The sequence below is a fragment of the Oncorhynchus mykiss genome, chromosome 23 (assembly GCF_013265735.2).
Source record: "Oncorhynchus mykiss isolate Arlee chromosome 23, USDA_OmykA_1.1, whole genome shotgun sequence".
Taxonomy (NCBI): Eukaryota; Metazoa; Chordata; class Actinopteri; order Salmoniformes; family Salmonidae; genus Oncorhynchus; species Oncorhynchus mykiss.
The window spans coordinates 8149203-8165233 of record NC_048587.1 but is presented as its reverse complement, the minus strand read 5'-3'; the positions used below and the strand labels follow the sequence as shown (position 1 = coordinate 8165233).

The 16031-nt window shown below is 44.2% G+C and overlaps 1 protein-coding gene across 3 annotated transcripts in view; it reads right to left on the bottom strand.

The window, feature by feature from the left end:
• Window positions 1-11062: 11062 nt before the first annotated feature.
• The window catches only part of LOC118943830 (activating signal cointegrator 1 complex subunit 1-like), a 49912-nt gene continuing 44943 nt past the window's right edge, over window positions 11063-16031 (bottom strand). For all 3 annotated transcript variants that reach the window (XR_005039113.1, XM_036959891.1, XM_036959895.1), the window contains one exon: window positions 11063-11303. The gene's annotated coding sequence lies outside the window, so the exon portion shown is untranslated. The remainder of the gene's footprint in view (window positions 11304-16031) is intronic.

Below are 16031 nucleotides of genomic sequence, written 5' to 3'. Positions count from 1 at the left end.
AAAATGCATTTGACTCTTCCATTTAGTAGTCTAGTATACAAACAACACTGTCATACAATACTGTACTTTGGATGGTTATTTGGTCTTAATTAACAAGTAAAACATGTTTTAAAGTGTTTATCCCTCTTCTTATTGTCCTACTTGTCTTTAGTCTACCAAATAGAAATGTATGAATTATTGAGTCGTGCCAGCACACAGTCACAGTCACAGAACTGATAGAAATGTATGAATTATTGAGTCGTGCCAGCACACAGTCACAGTCACAGAACTGATAGAAATGTATGAATTATTGAGTGTACCAGCACACAGTCACAGAACTGATATAAATGTATGAATTATTGAGTCGTACCAGCACACAGTCACAGTCACAGAACTGATAGAAATGTATGAATTATTGAGTGTACCAGCACACAGTCACAGGACTGATAGAAATGTATGAATTATTGAGTCGTGCCAGCACACAGTCACAGGACTGATAGAAATGTATGAATTATTGAGTCGTACCAGCACACAGTCACAGGACTGATAGAAATGTATGAATTATTGAGTCGTGCCAGCACACAGTCACAGAACTGATAGAAATGTATGAATTATTGAGTCGTACCAGCACACAGTCACAGGACTGATAGAAATGTATGAATTATTGAGTCGTGCCAGCACACAGTCACAGGACTGATAGAAATGTATGAATTATTGAGTCGTGCCAGCACACAGTCACAGTCACAGAACTGATAGAAATGTATGAATTATTGAGTCGTACCAGCACACAGTCACAGTCACAGAACTGATAGAAATGTATGAATTATTGAGTGTACCAGCACACAGTCACAGGACTGATAGAAATGTATGAATTATTGAGTCGTACCAGCACACAGTCACAGTCACAGAACTGATAGAAATGTATGAATTATTGAGTCGTGCCAGCACACAGTCACAGAACTGATAGAAATGTATGAATTATTGAGTCGTACCAGCACACAGTCACAGAACTGATAGAAATGTATGAATTATTGAGTCGTACCAGCACACAGTCACAGGACTGATAGAAATGTATGAATTATTGAGTCGTGCCAGCACACAGTCACAGGACTGATAGAAATGTATGAATTATTGAGTCGTGCCAGCACACAGTCACAGTCACAGAACTGATAGAAATGTATGAATTATTGAGTGTACCAGCACACAGTCACAGGACTGATAGAAATGTATGAATTATTGAGTCGTGCCAGCACACAGTCACAGGACTGATAGAAATGTATGAATTATTGAGTCGTACTAGCACACAGTCACAGAACTGATAGAAATGTATGAATTATTGAGTCGTACCAGCACACAGTCACAGAACTGATAGAAATTTATGAATTATTGAGTCGTACCAGCACACAGTCACAGGACTGATAGAAATGTATGAATTATTGAGTCGTGCCAGCACACAGTCACAGAACTGATAGAAATGTATGAATTATTGAGTCGTACTAGCACACAGTCACAGAACTGATAGAAATGTATGAATTATTGAGCCGTACCAGCACACAGTCACAGTCACAGAACTGATAGAAATGTATGAATTATTGAGTCGTACCAGCACACAGTCACAGGACTGATAGAAATGTATGAATTATTGAGTCGTACCAGCACACAGTCACAGAACTGATAGAAATGTATGAATTATTGAGTCGTGCCAGCACACAGTCACAGGACTGATAGAAATGTATGAATTATTGAGTCGTACCAGCACACAGGACTGATAGAAATGTATGAATTATTGAGTCGTACCAGCACACAGTCACAGAACTGATAGAAATGCATGAATTATTGAGTCGTGCCAGCACACAGTCACAGAAGCAGTCACCGAAGCAGTCACAGTCACAGTCACAGAAGCAGTCACAGTCACAGAAGCAGTCACAGTCACAGTCACAGTCACAGAAGCAGTCACAATCACAGTCACAGAAGCAGTCACAGAAGCAGTCACAGAAGCAGTCCTTTACCCTTGTTGATCGATGTGTTTTCTCTTCACTGCACCAGTCATGTGACACACTGTACATAATGACAATTAGTTGAATCAACTAGATTTGTTTTTACTTTGCTTATTGAGAAGTTAGGCCCGTTCCAGGACGGCCAGCTGTGAACGTCAACATTATGTGGCCCTTGCCAAGACGTGGTAATTAGCATTTCATCATCAATCATGTCATAATCGTGCTGAACAGACTACAGAACTGCAGGAAGAGCGGAGATCCTTTTGGTCGAACATACTGTAGCGCTAGCTAGACTGCAGCAGTGTGTGTGTGTGTGTGTGTGTGTGTGGGTGTGTGTGTGTGTGTGTGTGTGTGTGTGTGTGTGTGTGTGTGTGTGTGTGTGTGTGTGCGTGTATGTGTGTGTGTGCGTGCGCACGCATTGCAACAGCAGCTGTGGGAACAGCAATCTAGTAAATAGGACAACATAGTACTGATGAGGGTTAAAGCTGGTTCACCATGTTAGTGGGGAGACTCAGACCAGGACAACATAGTACTGATGAGGGTTAAAGCTGGTTCACCATGTTAGAGGGGAGACTCAGACCAGGACAACATAGTACTGATGAGGGTGGTTCACCATGTTAGTGGGGAGACTCAGACCAGGACAACATAGTACTGATGAGGGTTAAAGCTAGTTCACCATGTTAGTGGGGAGACTCAGACCAGGACAACATAGTACTGATGAGGGTTAAAGCTGGTTCACCATGTTAGAGGGGAGACTCAGACCAGGACAACATAGTACTGATGAGGGTGGTTCACCATGTTAGTGGGGAGACTCAGACCAGGACAACATAGTACTGATGAGGGTGGTTCACCATGTTAGTGGGGAGACTCAGACCAGGACAACATAGTACTGATGAGGGTGGTTCACCATGTTAGTGGGGAGACTCAGACCAGGACAACATAGTACTGATGGGGGTTAAAGCTGGTTCACCATGTTAGAGGGGAGACTCAGACCAGGACAACATAGTACTGATGAGGGTGGTTCACCATGTTAGAGGGGAGACTCAGACCAGGACAACATAGTACTGATGAGGGTGGTTCACCATGTTAGAGGGGAGACTCAGACCAGGACAACATAGTACTGATGAGGGTGGTTCACCATGTTAGAGGGGAGACTCAGACCAGGACAACATAGTACTGATGGGGGTTAAAGCTGGTTCACCATGTTAGAGGGGAGACTCAGACCAGGACAGCATAGTACTGATGAGGGTTAAAGCTGGTTCACCATGTTAGAGGGGAGACTCAGACCAGGACAACATAGTACTGATGAGGGTTAAAGCTGGTTCACCATGTTAGTGGGGAGACTCAGACCAGGACAACATAGTACTGATGAGGGTTAAAGCTAGTTCACCATGCTAGAGGGGAGACTCAGACCAGGACAACATAGTACTGATGAGGGTTAAAGCTGGTTCACCATGTTAGAGGGGAGACTCAGACCAGGACATGGATGACAGGTCTGGTTGAGACCAGGCTCCAATCTGATGCTCTTCATCCACAGAGGAGAGAAAGAAGAAGGAAGGGAGAGACAGAAGAAAGAGTGACAGAGAAGGGAGAGATAGAGAGACACATAAAATACAGAGAGAGGAGAGGGAGAAGGGAGAGACTATTTCAGATTACTCTCCAAATGAAGAGGTCTTGTATGAGCCTACAGGTCGTCTGTTCTAATCCATCAACAGCCATAGTAGTGGTCACACGGTGGACGAGGCAGACATACTATGAGGGGGCTGACTCCCAAAATGGCGCCCTATTCTCTATATAGTGTACTACTTTTGACCAGAGCCATATGAACCCTATTTAAAGGTAGTAGTAGAGCACTATGAAGGGAATAGGGTGCACGTTTGGGATGTAACCTATTACTGCTGCCAGAGCAGGGGAATCTGAGAAAGCCTATCTCCCGTGGAATAGATACATGTCCGTGGGCATCCAGGAGATTACAGTGATGTGGACTAGTGACAGTAGTAACATGTGAAGTAGAGATTACAGTGATGTGGACTAGTGACAGTAGTAACATGTGAAGTAGAGATTACAGTGATGTGGACTAGTGACAGTAGTAACATGTGAAGTAGAGATTACATGGATGTGGACTAGTGACAGTAATAATATGTGAAGTAGAGATTACAGTGATGTGGACTAGTGACAGCAGTAACATGTGAAGTAGAGATTACAGTGATGTGGACTAGTAACAGCAGTAATATGTGAAGTAGAGATTACAGTGATGTGGACTAGTGACAGCAGTAACATATGAAGTAGAGATTACAGTGATGTGGACTAGTGACAGCAGTAACATGTGAAGTAGAGATTACAGTGATGTGGACTAGTGACAGCAGTAACATGTGAAGTAGAGATTACAGTGATGTGGACTAGTGACAGTAGTAACATGTGAAGTAGAGATTACAGTGATGTGGACTAGTGACAGTAGTAATATGTGAAGTAGAGATTACAGTGATGTGGACTAGTGACAGTAGTAATATGTGAAGTAGAGATTACAGTGATGTGGACTAGTGACAGTAATAATATGTGAAGTAGAGATTACAGTGATGTGGACTAGTGACAGTAGTAACATGTGAAGTAGAGATTACAGTGATGTGGACTAGTGACAGTAATAATATGTGAAGTAGAGATTACAGGGATGTGGACTAGTGACAGCAGTAACATAAACTCAGCAAAAAAAGAAACGTCCCTTTTTCAGGACCCTGTCTTTCAAAGATAATTAGTCAAATCCAAATAACTTCACAGATCTTCATTGTAAAGGGTTTGAACACTGTTTCTCATGCTTGTTCAATGAACCATGAACAATTAATGAACATGCACCTGTGAAATGGTCATTAAAACACTAACAGCTTCCAGACAGTAGGCAATTAAGGTCACAGTTATGAAAACGTAGGACACTAAAGAGGCCTTTATGCTGACTCTGAAAAACACCCAAAGAAAAATGCCCTGGGTCCCTGCTCATCTGCGTGAACGTGCCTTAGGCATGCTGCAAGGAGGCATGGGGACTGCAGATGTGGCCAGGGCAATAAATTGCAATGTCCGTACTGTGAGACGCCTAAGACAGCTCTACGGGGAGACAGGACAGACAGCTGATCGTCCTTGTAGTGGCAGACCACGTGTAACAACACCTGCACAGGATCGGTACATCGGAACATCACACCTGCAGGACAGGTACAGGTTGGCAACAACAACTGCCGGAGTTACACCAGGAACGCACAATCCCTACATCAGTGCTCAGACTGTCCGCAATAGGCTGAGAGAGGATGGACTGAGGGCTTGTAGGCCTGTTGTAAGGCAGGTCCTCACCAGACGTCGCTGGCAACAACGTCGCCTATGGGCACAAACCCACTGTCGCTGGACCAGACAGGACTGGCAAAAAGTGCTCTTCACTGACGGGTCGCGGTTTTGTCTCACCAGGGGTGATGGTCGGATTCGCGTTTATCGTAGAAGGAATGAGCGTTACACCAAGGCCTGTACTCTGGAGCGGGATCGATTTGGAGGTGGAGGGTCTGTCATGGTCTGGGTCGGTGTGTCACAGCATCATTGGACTGAGCTTGTTGTCATTGCAGGCAATCTTAACGCTGTGCGTTACAGGGAAGACATCCTCCTCCCTCATGTGGTACCCTTCCTGCAGGCTCATCCTGACATGACCCTCCGGCATGACAATGCCACCAGCCATACTGCTCGTTCTGTGCATGATTTCCTACAAGACAGGAATGTCAGTGTTCTGCCAGTGCCAGCGAAGAGCCCGGATCTCAATCCCATTGAGCACGTCTGGGACCTGTTGGATCGGAGGGTGAGGGCTAGGGCCACTCCCCCCAGAAATGTCCGGGAACTTGCAGGTTCCTTGGTGGAAGAGTGGATTAATATCTCACAGCAAGAACTGGCAAATCTGGTGCAGTCCGTGAGGAGGAGATGCACTGCAGTACTTAATGCAGCTGGTGGCCACAACAGATACTGACTGTTACTTTTGATTTTGACCTCCCCCCTTTGTTCAGGAACACATTATTCCATTTATGTTAGTCACATGTCTGTGGAACTTGTTCAGTTTATGTTTCAGCTGTTGAGTCTTGTTATGTTCATACAAATATTTACACGTTAAGTTTGCTGAAAATGAACACAGTTGACAGGTAGAGGACGTTTCTTTTTTTGTTGCTGAGTTTAAGAGGTAGCAGCAGCTCTCTCTGGAATAAATAATTGTTCTTATTACCCCCATGTGGATGTTGTGAGTCCCATATGTCCTGAGTGGGAGAACCTTGGACCCGCGTCCCAAGGTTCTCGGGGCGGCAGGGTAGCCTAGTGTGCTGGACTAGTAACCGGAAGGTTGCAAGTTCAAATCCCCGAACAAGGTACAAATCTGTCGGTCTGCCCCTGAACAGGCCGTCACTGAAAATAAGAATTTGTTCTTAACTGACTTGCCGAGTTAAATTAAGGTAAAATAAATCAAAACAATCACACCTTTTCCCCCTATGTAGTGCTCTACATTCAACCAGGGCCCTCAGACCTAGGGGGCATCCCAAATGACTCCTATTCCATGGTCAGAAGTCATGCATTATAAAAGGAATAGAGCAGCATTTGGGACACACATCGAAGTGGAATAATCAAGTGAGATTCTGCACTTTAACTGTGGATGCTGCATAAAAACCGGGCCATAATTTAGGTTCAGTCAATTATTTCTAGCGAGGAGGAGGGAAGAAAGACTCCGAAATAATATTTTTGCCAGGGAAGACATTTTATTTAGCAGTTTTATCATATTCCCCTCACGTCTGTCTCTTGAGGTGAGCTGTGGAAGAGCTGATGAGTTTAATTGAAATGCTGGATTAATTGATGTCATCTCGGACTCTCTTTCTCCCTCCCTCTCTCTTCCTTCTCTCCCTCTCTCTTCTCTCTGTCTCTTCCTTCTCTCCCTCCCTCTTCTCTGTCTCCCTCTCTTCTCTTTGGCTCCCTCTCTTCTCTGTCTCCCCCTCTCTTCTCTGTCTCCCTCTCTTCTCTTTGTCTCCCTCTCTTCTCTTTGTCTCCCCTCACTTCTCTGTCTCCCTCTCTTCTCGGTCTCCCTCTCTTCTCTGTCTCCCTCTCTTCTCTCTCTCCCTCCCTCTTCTCTGTCTCCCCTCCCTTCTCTGTCTCCCTCTCTTCTCTGTCTCCCTCTCTTCTCTCTCTCCCTCTCTCTCTTCTCTCTCTCCCTCTCTCTCTTCTCTCTCTCCCTCTCTCTCTTCTCTGTCTCCCTCTCTCTTCTCTGTCTCCCTCTCTCTTCTCTGTCTCCCTCTCTCTTCTCTGTCTCCCTCTCTCTTCTCTGTCTCCCTCTCTCTTCTCTCTCTCCCTCTCTCTCTTCTCTGTCTCCCTCTCTTCTCTCTCTCTGTCTCCCTCTCTCTTCTGTCTCCCCCTCTCTTCTGTCTCCCTCTCTCTTCTCTGTCTCCCTCTCTCTTCTCTGTCTCCCTCTCTCTTCTCTGTCTCCCTCTCTCTTCTCTGTCTCCCCCTCTTCTGTCTCCCTCTCTCTTCTCTGTCTCCCGCTCTTCTCTGTCTCCCTCTCTTCTGTCTCCCTCTCTTCTCTCTCTCCCTCTCTTCTCTGTCTCCCTCTCTTCTCTGTCTCCCCCTCTTGTCTGTCTCCCCCTCTTGTCGGTCTCCCTCTCTTGTCTGTCTCCCCCTTTCTTCTCTGTCTCCACCTCTCTTCTCTGTCTCCCCCTCTCTTCTCTGTCTCCCCCTCTCTTCTCTGTCTCCCCCTCTCCTCTCTGTCTCCCCCTCTTCTCTGTTTCCCTCTCTTCTGTCTCCCTCTCTTCTGTCTCCCTCTCTCTTCTGTCTCCCTCTCTCTTCTGTCTCCCTCGCTCTTCTGTCTCCCTCGCTCTTCTGTCTCTCTCTCTCTTCTGTCTCCCTCTCTTCTGTCTCCCTCTCTTCTGTCTCCCTCTCTTCTGTCTCTCCCTCTCTTCTGTCTCTCCCTCTCTTCTGTCTCTCCCTCTCTTCTGTCTCTCCCTCTCTTCTGTCTCTCCCTCTCTTCTCTGTCTCCCCCTCTCTTCTCTGTCTCCCCCTCTCTTCTCTGTCTCCCCCTCTCTTCTCTGTCTCCCTCTCTTCTCTGTCTCCCCCTCTTCTCTGTCTCCCCCTCTTCTCTGTCTCCCTCCCTCTTCTCTGTCTCCTCCCTCTTCTCTGTCTCCCCCTCTTCTCTGTCTCCCCCTCTTCTCTGTCTCCCTCTCTTCTCTGTCTCCCCCTCTCTTGTCTCCCCCTCTCTTCTCTGTCTCCCTCTCTTCTCTGTCTCCCTCCCTCTCCCTTCTGTAGATAGAACCATCATTAAAGTCATCTAACCTCCTCTGTGAGCATAATCAGTTTACACAAAGGACCAAGTCGAGGGCAGAAACACTTAATGTGAATAACACGGACTGACGACACACAAAATGGAATCATCTACAATCATCTACAAAATGTGAATACATTAAACCCACCATCCTATTGAATGTAGTGAAGATGTGATGGTTAGCAGGTCATCATATCATACTTTCATTTAGTGCAACCTGTTTTGCTTTCTCTTATAGTAAACACACATTGTCTATGAAAAACCTCACCTAACGACAAGCATTGAGTCCTGTCAACCAGCCAATTCATTATGAAAAGCCACACCTAACGACAAGCATTGAGTCCTGTCAACCAGCCAATTCATTATGAAAAGATTAACACCTAACGACAAGCATTGAGTCCTGTCAACCAGCCAATTCATTATGAAAAGCCACACCTAACGACAAGCATTGAGTCCTGTCAACCAGCCAATTCATTATGAAAAGATTAACACCTAACGACAAGCATTGAGTCCTGTCAACCAGCCAATTCATTATGAAAAGCCACACCTAACGACAAGCATTGAGTCCTGTCAACCAGCCAATTCATTATGAAAAGCCACACCTAACGACAAGCATTGAGTCCTGTCAACCAGCCAATTCATTATGAAAAGATTAACACCTAACGACAAGCATTGAGTCCTGTCAACCAGCCAATTCATTATGAAAAGCCTCACCTAACGACAAGCATTGAGTCCTGTCAACCAGCCAATTCATTATGAAAAGCCACACCTAACGACAAGCATTGAGTCCTGTCAACCAGCCAATTCATTATGAAAAGCCTCACCTAACGACAAGCATTGAGTCCTGTCAACCAGCCAATTCATTATGAAAAGCCACACCTAACGACAAGCATTGAGTCCTGTCAACCAGCCAATTCATTATGAAAAGCCTCACCTAACGACAAGCATTGAGTCCTGTCAACCAGCCAATTCATTATGAAAAGCCTCACCTAACGACAAGCATTGAGTCCTGTCAACCAGCCAATTCATTATGAAAAGCCTCACCTAACGACAAGCATTGAGTCCTGTCAACCAGCCAATTCATTATGAAAAACCTCACCTAACGACAAGCATTGAGTCCTGTCAACCAGCCAATTCATTATGAAAAACCTCACCTAACGACAAGCATTGAGTCCTGTCAACCAGCCAATTCATTATGAAAAGCCACACCTAACGACAAGCATTGAGTCCTGTCAACCAGCCAATTCATTATGAAAAGATTAACACCTAACGACAAGCATTGAGTCCTGTCAACCAGCCAATTCATTATGAAAAACCTCACCTAACGACAAGCATTGAGTCCTGTCAACCAGCCAATTCATTATGAAAAGCCACACCTAACGACAAGCATTGAGTCCTGTCTACCAGCCAATTCATTATGAAAAGATTAACACCTAACGACAAGCATTGAGTCCTGTCAACCAGCCAATTCATTATGAAAAGATTAACATGCACAAGTTTGAATAACTTGTCTGTTTATTATTAAAATGTTTTTTTTAACAGATTAATCTCATATCACAATAGTGGAACCTTATGCCATAGAGGGAAAAAATATCAAAACCAAATGTTACCACAATGTGTCATTAATCCAATGTGTCATTAATCCAATGTGTCATTAATCCAATGTGTCATTACCCCAATGTGTCATTAACCCCAATGTGTCATTAACCCCAATGTGTCATTACCCCAATGTGTCATTAATCCAATGTGTCATTAACCCAATGTGTCATTAATCCAATGTGTCATTACCCCAATGTGTCATTAACCCCAATGTGTCATTAATCCAATGTGTCATTAACCCAATGTGTAATTTATCCAATGTGTCATTAATCCAATGTGTAATTACCCCAATGTGTCATTAACCCAATGTGTAATTCATCCAATGTGTCATTAACCCCAATGTGTCATTAATCCAATGTGTCATTACCCCAATGTGTCATTAATCCAATGTGTCATTAACCCAATGTGTCATTAACCCAATGTGTCATTAATCCAATGTGTCATTAACCCAATGTGTCATTAACCCAATGTGTCATTAATCCAATGTGTCATTACCCCAATGTGTCATTACCCCAATGTGTAATTTATCCAATGTGTCATTACCCCAATGTGTAATTACCCCAATGTGTCATTAATCCAATGTGTAATTTATCCAATGTGTCATTACCCCAATGTGTCATTACCCCAATGTGTCATTAATCCAATGTGTAATTTATCCAATGTGTCATTACCCCAATGTGTCATTACCCCAATGTGTAATTTATCCAATGTGTCATTAATCCAATGTGTCATTACCCCAATGTGTCATTAATCCAATGTGTAATTTATCCAATGTGTCATTACCCCAATGTGTAATTAATCCAATGTGTCATTAATCCAATGTGTCATTACCCCAATGTGTCATTAACCCAATGTGTCATTAACCCAATGTGTCATTAACCCCAATGTGTCATTAATCCAATGTGTCATTACCCCCAATGTGTCATTAATCCAATGTGTCATTAACCCCAATGTATCATCATTACCCCAATGTGTCATTACCCCAATGTGCCATTACCCCAATGTGTCATTACCCCAATGTGCCATTAACCCAATGTGCCATTACCCCAATGTGTCATTAACCCCAATGTGTCATTACCCCAATGTGTCATTAACCCAATGTGTCATTAATATAATCACGTTGTTTTCAGGCCTTCAACTCCAGTAAACACTTCAGGAAGACAAGTTTTTAATCAGGAAGCACGTGACTGGGGGAGATGGAGCACGATGTCCCACGGAAATGAACGCCAGCATTTTCTGACACAATTCCACTGGCATTTGATTGGCCTGCAGCCAAGTGCACAGTGACAGGGACATCCTAGAGTTTCCTGACACGGTGAAATGGACATCCTAGAGTATTCTGACATGTCCACCTTGTAACCCGGTCATTCATCTCTGCAGGTCCAGTCCACCTTGAAGCTTCATCGTTCACCTCTGACCTGCGAGACACAATCGACATCAACATTGAACAGAACAGTACAAGATGCAGAGGAAACATTCATGGACTCAACATTAAAGTGGAACATTTTTAACATTTTTTTTACTCAAACATTACAGCAACAATGGCTCTGAGTGAGACCTCCACGGCAAATGAGAAATGCATCCGTGGCTGTATCCCAAATGGAACCCTATTCCCTATATAGTGCACTACTTTAGACCAGAGCCCTATAGAACCCTATTCCCTATAATACACTACTTTAGACCAGAGCCCTATAGAACCCTATTCCCTATATAGTGCACTACTTTAGACCAGAGCCCTATAGAACCCTATTCCCTATATAGTGCCCTACTTTAGACCAGAGCCCTATAGAACCCTATTCTCTATATAGAGCACTACTTTAGACCAGGGCCCTTTGGTCCTATGATCCCTATGCTATAGGCCCCGGTCAAAAGTAGTGCACTATATAGGGAATAGGTTGCCATTTTGGAGCGTAGCCTCAGTGACTCATAATGCTGCTGGGCTGTGGTGGAGAACCAACCAACGCTGCTAGAATATTCTAGGCAGAGGGAGAATACTAAGTCTGCCTGGAGAAACTGTCTAAGAGGTCATCTTAACTGGCTTACTGGCTGCAAGTAGGGGTTACTCCAAATATGTAGATTTGATTCAATTGGATTCAAACTGGGTCACACGGCTATTAAAGGTGCCAAGTTAGAGAGCAGAGGAGAGGAAGCCAGTCTGAAGTGAGACAGCAGAGGAAGCCAGTCTGAAGTGAGACAGCAGAGGAGATGAAGCCAGTCTGAAGTGAGACAGCAGAGGAAGCCAGTCTGAAGTGAGAAAGCAGAGGAGAGGAAGCCAGTCTGAAGTGAGAGAGCAGAGGAGAGGAAGCCAGTCTGAAGTGAGACAGCAGAGGAGAGGAAGCCAGTCTGAAGTGAGACAGCAGAGGAAGCCAGTCTGAAGTGAGAAAGCAGAGGAGAGGAAGCCAGTCTGAAGTGAGAGAGCAGAGCAGAGGAAGCCAGTCTGAAGTGAGAGAGCAGAGGAGAGGAAGCCAGTCTGAAGTGAGACAGCAGAGCAGAGGAAGCCAGTCTGAAGTGAGACAGCAGAGGAGAGGAAGCCAGTCTGAAGTGAGAGAGCAGAGGAAGCCAGTCAGCAGAGGAGAGGAAGCCAGTCTGAAGTGAGAGAGCAGAGGAGAGGAAGCCAGTCTGAAGTGAGAGAGGAGAGGAAGCCAGTCTGAAGTGAGAGAGGAGAGGAAGCCAGTCTGAAGTGAGAGAGGAGAGGAAGCCAGTCTGAAGTGAGAGAGTAGAGGAAGCCAGTCTGAAGTGATAGAGTAGAGGAAGCCAGTCTGAAGTGAGAGAGGAGAGGAAGCCAACTTAACAAATGTGGGAAGCATTGGAGTCAACATGGGCCAGCATCCCTGTGGTTATCCCATGGTTATGTGTATTGTCTCTACAACTGTCAATAAACATGGTTATTCTCTCTCTGTGTAGATAGATTGCAGGGTTAACATGGTTAGTCTCTCTGTGTAGATAGATTGCAGGGTAAACATGGTTATTCTCTCTCTGTATAGATAGATTGCAGGGTAAACATGGTTAGTCTCTCTGTGTAGATAGATTGCAGGGTAAACATGGTTATTCTCTCTCTGTATAGATAGATTGCAGGGTAAACATGGTTCTTCTCTCTCTGTGTAGATAGATTGCAGGGTAAACATGGTTATTCTCTCTGTGTAGATAGATTGCAGGGTAAACATGGTTATTCTCTCTCTGTGTGGATAGATTGCAGGGTAAACAGACATTGACAGCAGCAGAGCCCCCTCCAGACTCACTCAGCATGTCATCTGCCTGCCTCAGCTACCCCGGAGTGTGTGTGTGTGTGTGTGTGTGTGTGAGAGAGAGAGTGGTATGTTTATCTGTGCGTGGTCTGTTTCTCTCTCTCTCTGTCTGTCTTTCTGTTTGCATCGACTGGCCATCACATCAGGGTGTCTCTGTAGGCTTTTTAAAGACACTGATTGGTTAGAGATGCAATTGAGTGTCTCCTAGCTGAATGTCACATAAAACACATCAAAACAACAACCGCTGAACGGAGGGGAGGAAGGTGCCCTGCGTCTGAACGGAGGGGAGGAAGGTGCCCTGCGTCCTATTCCACAGGTAATGATATCTAACAAACGCCACAAGACATTTCCCTTCATGACAGCAGCAGCTGTCGTTGCCGTGTGCCTGTCTGGCACGTTGATAAACCATCTATCCATCTGTCCACAGAGCTTTACAAATATGTTTTACCGTTTAACAGTCCAACAATAGAAAACAAACACAAGAACATCTCATCATTTAAGCAGGTTAATGTTTGGTTACCAGCTGACTGAGAGGTACGACACACAACTAAAACCATCTCATCATTTAAGCAGGTTAATGTTTGGTTACCAGCTGACTGAGAGGTACGACACACAACTAAAACCATCTCATCATTTAAGCAGGTTAATGTTTGGTTACCAGCTGACTGAGAGGTACGACACACAACTAAAACCATCTCATCATTTAAGCAGGTTAATGTTTGGTTACCAGCTGACTGAGAGGTACGACACACAACTAAAACCATCTCATCATTTAAGCAGGTTAATGTTTGGTTACCAGCTGACTGAGAGGTACGACACACAACTAAAACCATCTCATCATTTAAGCAGGTTAATGTTTGGTTACCAGCTGACTGAGAGGTACGACACACAACTAAAACCATCTCATCATTTAAGCAGGTTAATGTTTGGTTACCAGCTGACTGAGAGGTACGACACACAACTAAAACCATCTCATCATTTAAGCAGGTTAATGTTTGGTTACCAGCTGACTGAGAGGTACGAGGCACAACTAAAACCATCTCATCATTTAAGCAGGTTAATGTTTGGTTACCAGCTGACTGAGAGGTACGACACACAACTAAAACCATCTCATCATTTAAGCAGGTTAATGTTTGGTTACCAGCTGACTGAGAGGTACGAGGCACAACTAAAACCATCTCATCATTTAAGCAGGTTAATGTTTGGTTACCAGCTGACTGAGAGGTACGAGGCACAACTAAAACCATCTCATCATTTAAGCAGGTTAATGTTTGGTTACCAGCTGACTGAGAGGTACGACGCACAACTAAAACCATCTCATCATTTAAGCAGGTTAATGTTTGGTTACCAGCTGACTGAGAGGTACGACGCACAACTAAAACCATCTCATCATTTAAGCAGGTTAATGTTTGGTTACCAGCTGACTGAGAGGTACGACACACAACTAAAACCATCTCATCATTTAAGCAGGTTAATGTTTGGTTACCAGCTGACTGAGAGGTACGAGGCACAACTAAAACCATCTCATCATTTAAGCAGGTTAATGTTTGGTTACCAGCTGACTGAGAGGTACGACACACAACTAAAACCATCTCATCATTTAAGCAGGTTAATGTTTGGTTACCAGCTGACTGAGAGGTATGAGGCACAACTAAAACCATCTCATCATTTAAGCAGGTTAATGTTTGGTTACCAGCTGACTGAGAGGTACGACACACAACTAAAACCATCTCATCATTTAAGCAGGTTAATGTTTGGTTACCAGCTGACTGAGAGGTACGACGCACAACTAAAACCATCTCATCATTTAAGCAGGTTAATGTTTGGTTACCAGCTGACTGAGAGGTATGAGGCACAACTAAAACCATCTCATCATTTAAGCAGGTTAATGTTTGGTTACCAGCTGACTGAGAGGTACGACGCACAACTAAAACCATCTCATCATTTAAGCAGGTTAATGTTTGGTTACCAGCTGACTGAGAGGTACGACACACAACTAAAACCATCTCATCATTTAAGCAGGTTAATGTTTGGTTACCAGCTGACTTTGAGAGGTACGACGCACAACTAAAACCATCTCATCATTTAAGCAGGTTAATGTTTGGTTACCAGCTGACTGAGAGGTACGACACACAACTAAAACCATCTCATCATTTAAGCAGGTTAATGTTTGGTTACCAGCTGACTTTGAGAGGTATGACGCACAACTAAAACCATCTCATCATTTAAGCAGGTTAATGTTTGGTTACCAGCTGACTGAGAGGTACGACACACAACTAAAACCATCTCATCATTTAAGCAGGTTAATGTTTAGTTACCAGCTGACTGAGAGGTACGACGCACAACTAAAACCATCTCATCATTTAAGCAGGTTAATGTTTGGTTACCAGCTGACTGAGAGGTACGACACACAACTAAAACCATCTCATCATTTAAGCAGGTTAATGTTTGGTTACCAGCTGACTGAGAGGTACGACACACAACTAAAACCATCTCATCATTTAAGCAGGTTAATGTTTGGTTACCAGCTGACTGAGAGGTACGACACACAACTAAAACCATCTCATCATTTAAGCAGGTTAATGTTTGGTTACCAGCTGACTGAGAGGTACGACACACAACTAAAACCATCTCATCATTTAAGCAGGTTAATGTTTGGTTACCAGCTGACTGAGAGGTACGACACACAACTAAAACCATCTCATCATTTAAGCAGGTTAATGTTTGGTTACCAGCTGACTGAGAGGTATGAGGCACAACTAAAACCATCTCATCATTTAAGCAGGTTAATGTTTGGTTACCAGCTGACTGAGAGGTACGACGCACAACTAAAACCATCTCATCATTTAAGCAGGTTAATGTTTGGTTACCAGCTGACTGAGAGGTACGACACACAACTAA